The following is a 6,000-nucleotide window of genomic DNA, read 5'->3' on the forward strand; positions in this document are numbered from 1 at the left end:
CTTAAGCTATGGATTAAGGAAATGTCCCACCACAACAGCGCCAGGCTTCCAACTCCTTCCACCTTCCAGAACACCTAAGCCAGAACACCCGCCGACTTTGACAAAGCATCATTGCCCAGTCAGCATCCCAGCCACCCCAACGAAACCCGTCTAAAGAAGGCTGGGGTTTTCATCTGCTGTGTCACTTAGTACCGGTTTTATTGGTGCAATATTCATAATAGGAAGCAAGCTTCAAACAGCTGCTGGTGGTTTTGCTTTGCGATGTGTCCAGCAATTCCACAGCACCATGGCCTGTGGTTATCAACATTTTTTTGTCTCTGAATATCCATAACTAGTTGTACCACAAAGCAGATCATTGCTGGCTTCTCCACAGGAAAGCCCATTTCCAGTCCTCGGAGCCAAGGGAGCCTCTCAAAGGTTCAACCCAGAGTCTGTCTCACCAGGGCTGGCTCACAGTTCCATTGCTAACTCAGCTTTCGTTTGCCAAATGTCTTTTAGGTTTCTCTGAAGTCTTCATTAAGTGGATTCCTAAAAACCTATGTTGTTTGTTGGTTTGTTTGTTAATCTAGTAACAGGTCAATGTTTCGGTGAGACTTCATTTTCTGGTAAGGTTTTTTTAAAAAAATCCTCATTCTTTCTCTCCTAAAAATGATTATCTGGCCTTGCAGTGGTGGCGCAAGCCTTTAATCCCAGCACTCAGGAGGAAGAGGCAGGCAGAGCTCTGTGAGTTTGAGGCCAGCCTGGTCTACAGAGCGAGTTACAGGACAGATTTCAAAGCTACGGAAAAACTCTATCTTGAAGGGGAAAAAAAAAAGATTATCTGGTAAAATGATTAGGAAAGAAGGTGGTGAAATAAAGAGATTTGGATTATGGTGACTCCGAGAGCAGCAGGGGCAGTTCATTTAGAAGCAGAGAACCTGGCCACACAGAGGAAAGGCGTCCATTCTCACCACTCTGTCCTGTGGTCTCCACTGGATGGATGACTCAGAACCATTCTGACAAATGCAGGAAGTCTTCCAAATCCAGAGAGTGTAATGTTGCCTAGCAATGGCTCTCCCGTGCATGCGTGTGGAATTGTGCCCTGCTTCCTTCTGCTTTCCTTCCTCTCACCACGGTTGGGATGGAAAAACTGAAGTCATTACTCTGATGACAAGAAGCGTCTTGTGGGGCACAGCTGCAGCAGGGACAAACGAGGGTGGCCTCTCAACCCTCAAGCTTTTCCCTGCAGGCTAACACTGGGAAATCACTCTTGATTTGTTTGTTTTATTTATAAATATTCTTAGCTCGTGTTCATAATCAACATCTGTTGACAAGGCATTAAAAATGTATTTTCCAATCTAAGGCTGGCAGTTAGTTCTCTTGAGAAGTCATGGCGTTTCCAAACGGTCTTTGAAAATGGGTGCTACAGAAACCTACCAGGAAGGAGGAGGTAAGGGTGATGAGCAGGGTGATCGTTTGTAGAGGGGGAGCAATTGGATTTCCATGCTTCTTCTAAAGGGTAAAAGAAAGTGAGGGAACACTGAAGGGGACTGAGGGAGAAACGGAACAGAAAGCTGGGAAGGCCCAAGCTCATTCTATGTGAAGTGTAGTTAGAAGTGCCTTGGAGCCGCTGTCTCAGGGACGGTTTCCTCGCCCTCTTCCCTCCTGCTAGAGCTCGCCTTGAAGTACAATAGACATTGCAACACTCGGGACACGCTTTACCAAGTGGTGCATTCTATGGGAAGTCTGTTGGGTCAGTTTAGAAAACCGCCTTTCTCTAAGGCGGAAGGTGGAAAGGGAAGACAAGAGGGAGAAGGAGGAGGAAGAGCAAGAGGAAGGAGCACATGTAAGAACTCCCTTGTAGAGACTGGGGAGATGGCTCAATGGGAAAGAGAGCTTACTGTGCAGACAAAGGACCTGGATTTGAATCCCAGAACCTGTATAAAAGCCAGGCACGGCTATGTGTGCTTGAATCCCAGGGTTGTGGGGAGAGGGAAACGGAAAGACCCTGGGATCTCAGTGACCCTGTGTAGAAATGAGCTTCAAGTTCAGTAAGAGACCCTGTCTAAAAGAATAAGGTGGAGAGTAACAGAGGAAGACAATGTCATATGTGCACACACTACATGACACACACACAGGCATGCACACACACACACACACACACAGGCATGCACACACACACACACACACACAGGCATGCACACACACACACACACAGGCATGCACACACACACACACACACAGGCATGCACACACACACACACACACACAAACACATCTATAGATGTCCCCTGCTTTGTACGTATGAACGCAATTGTATAACAATGCCATGTCTGGAGCTGCTTCAACCATCTTGCAAGCAAGAGGTAAGCAATTTAAGATGCTGATGTTTTCATATTGAGGATAGAGAAATGGAGAATAGAAAGAGCTGGGCTCTTCACAGCATTATGGAGACCACTGATTCAGCCCTATAGAGAGAAACAAATCCCCTACGTCAGATACTTTCAGGTGGCTGTTCCATTCACTTGTAGCCAAAAGCATTCTAAAGAATACACTATGATTATTTCATTTTACTCTCCTAAATGGGTTTCATCAAATAGGCCAGAAAATTAATCCCCTAGTTATTGCAGGAGAAATAAAAACATAGTTATTCTATAAGATATCCAAAATAAACTTTTTGGCATTTCTAATATTTCTTCCTTCCTCGATGATCTTCATGTGTTGATAATAAATATTATGGCCCATAAAATGATTGTGTATCCCAGATGGCGGCTTCACTTGCTGTTACCATGTCTTGCAGCCCAGGAGCTAAATCTGATCATAATTCCCAACAACTAACCTTATAATTTGGCCAACACCCTTTCCCAACAGAAGATGGAGATCCATATGAATTCAGAGGCTGGCGTCCTGAACCCAGTGGAACGCATTACGCCTATGGCCACCCACCATGATAATGACACTAACGCTAGTTTGCACCTAGTGTGATCCTGCTCAAAATGGTTCCTAGTGAAGTCATCAGTCACCTGGAAATTCTCAAAGAAGCAATAGTGGAGTTGAAGATAGAGAGGGATAGCGATAGAATTACTCTAATAGCAATTGTGGTAGAGTTTACTTTGATCTATGCATGTGTTGATTATATATCAAAAATTAAATTTTACTACAAGATAATTTTTAGAAACAAAAATAAATTTATTCCATTAAAAATGGCTCATAGGCAATGGTCAGCGTTCATTCATCCACGCTGATGTGATTTCCCCTCCAATTCCCATTCATAAAGAAAGCTGCCATTAGCTATCACTTAAACTTAGGAAAATGTGGCAAATGGGGGAAGGAAAATATGCTAATTCTGATTACGGCACAAATAACTTCCATCTCAGAACCAAATACAAATGGCAATAAGTAAACAATATTTTTAAAAAGTCAATGGAATGACTCCTAATGATCTTCTGCTACACTCACAGATTGGTGCCTAGCCCAACTGTCAGAGAGGCTGCATAGAGCAACTCACAGAAACAAATGCAGAGACCCACAGCCAAACATTAGGCGGAGCATGGGGAATCCTGCAGAAAACAGGGAGGAAAGATTATAGGACCCAGTGGTATCATGGACACCACAAAAAAACCCACAGAACCAACTAACCTGGGCTTGTAGGAGCTCACAGAGACTGAAGCAACAACCAGGGAGCTGACCCTCTTCATAGGTACACAGGACTGACCTAGGCCCTCTGCATAGATATTACAGTTGTGTAACTTGTTCTTCGTGTGAGACTCCTAGCAGTGAGAGCGGGGGTGTCTCTGTTGCCTGATTTGGGGAGCCATCCCTCTTGCCAGATTGCCTTATCCAACCTTGGTGGAGGAGGGGGTTCCTGGTCTCACTGCAGCTTGATATAACATGTCTGGCTCATATCCATGGGATACCTGCCTGTATCTGAACAGAAACAACAAAGGAAGAGTGGATGGGTTTGGGGGGAGTTTGGAAGAGGAGAGGGAGAAAAAGCTTTGGTTAGGATATAAAGATAAACAAACAAAAACCAGAGGTCTCACGCTCCTGATTTCAGATTACTACAAAGCTATGGTACTGAAATCTGTGCGGTACTGGCATGAAGACAACAGACCATCAACTCGACTATAGAACACACAAAGTCTCACATATGTAATCAAAAGACACACAGACCATCAACTCGATTATAGAACACATAAATTCTCATGTAGATGATCAGAAGACTTGCAACAAAAGGCAAAACTATTTTGTAATGGAAAAAGTCATTTCAAGCGAAGGTGTTGGGGAAGCTATGTTTGCACAAAAACTCCTCTGCCATCTGTAAGTGATACGGCCTTGAACAAATTATGTGTCACAGTCAGTTTCAAAGGAAAGCACAGTAAGTGTGTGGCGGTTAGTACGACCAACTTGACAGGGTCTAGTATAACCTAGGAGACAAACCTTGGTGCATGCTCATGAGGGATTAACATTGAGGTTAGCCATGCCTGTGAGGGCTCGCTTAGGTTCACTAAGGAAGAAAAGGGCTGCCCACAGAGGTGGCAATATTCTCCGGACTGTATAAAATGCAGAAAGTGAGCTGAGCACAGCATTCTCTGCCTCCTGCCTATGGATGCTACGTGACCAACTCCTGTTGCAGTGACTCCCCACCCTGGCGGACTATGCCCTTGAACTGTGAGGCTAAATAAACTCTTTACATCCTCAGGTGCTACACCAGGTATTTTATCACAGCCACAGGAAAACAAGGATACCAGGAAATTTGAAGCAAATAGATGAAACCAGAAAAAAAAAATCATCCTGAGTGAGGTAACCCAGACCAAGAATGACAAACATGGTATGTACTCACTCCTAAGTGGATATTAGCTGTAAAATAAAGGCTAACTGTGCTACAATCCATGGACCCAGAGAGACCAAGAAACAAGGAAGGCTCATGGTGGGATGCCTGGATCTCCCTAGGAAGGGGAAATAGAAGAGACTCCGTGAATTGACTGGGTAGGTGGGGATGGGAACATGAACGATCAGGTTGGTGGGGAGTACTGAAAGAGACTACTGGGAAGAGGAAACATTTCGGGATCAGGTAAAAACCTGCCACAATGGAATCTACAAGGATAACTCCAGCTAAGACTCCTAACAATAGCAGATACATAGCCTGAACTGGCCTTCTCCTGTGACTCGATTGGTGCCTCGCCCAGTTGTCATCAGAGAGGCTTCATCCAGCAACTGACGGAAACAGATGCAGACCTACAGCCAAGCATGAGGCAGAGTTCGGAATCCTGCCGAAGAGGGAGAGAAAGAATTGTAGGAGCCAGAGGGGTCAAGGACACCACAAGAAAACTCACAGAACCAACTAACCTGGGTACATAGGGGCTCACAGAGACTGAACCGACAACAGGGAGTCTTCTTGGGACTGACCTAGGCACTCTGCATATACAGTACAGTTGTGTAGCTTGGTCCCCTTGGGAGACTCCTAACAGTGGGAACAGGTGTCTTCGCCTACTCTCTTACTGGCTTTTGGGACCCCACTCCTCATACTGGGATGCTTTGCCCAGCTTTAATACAAGAGGAGGTACTTACTTTTACTGCAATTTGATATGCCATGTTTTGAGGGTATTCACTGGAGACCTGTCCTTTACTAAACAGAAATGGGGGATTGGGGAGTGGGAACAAAACGGGGTAGGGGAGGATAGGAGGGAGGGGAAATTGCAGCCAGGAAGTGAGCAAAGTGCCAGGATAATCTCCCACCTCTTCCCCTTTACCGCTCCCGCACCCCCAGTTCACCCAGGAGATCTCGTCTAATTCCCCTTCCCAGGGTGATCCATGTGTCCTTAGGGTCTTCCTTGTTACCCAGCTTCTCTGGAGCTGTGGGTTGTAGTCTGGTTATCCTTTGCTTTACAACTAATCTCCACTTATGAGTGAGTACATACCGTGTTTGACTTTCTGGGTCTGGGTTACCTCACTCAGGATGTTGTTTTTTTTTTCTAGCGGTATCCATTTGCCTGCAAATTTCATGATGCCATTGCGTTT

The sequence above is a fragment of the Microtus pennsylvanicus genome, chromosome 1, assembly GCF_037038515.1.
Source record: "Microtus pennsylvanicus isolate mMicPen1 chromosome 1, mMicPen1.hap1, whole genome shotgun sequence".
In the NCBI taxonomy this organism is placed as follows: Eukaryota; Metazoa; Chordata; class Mammalia; order Rodentia; family Cricetidae; genus Microtus; species Microtus pennsylvanicus.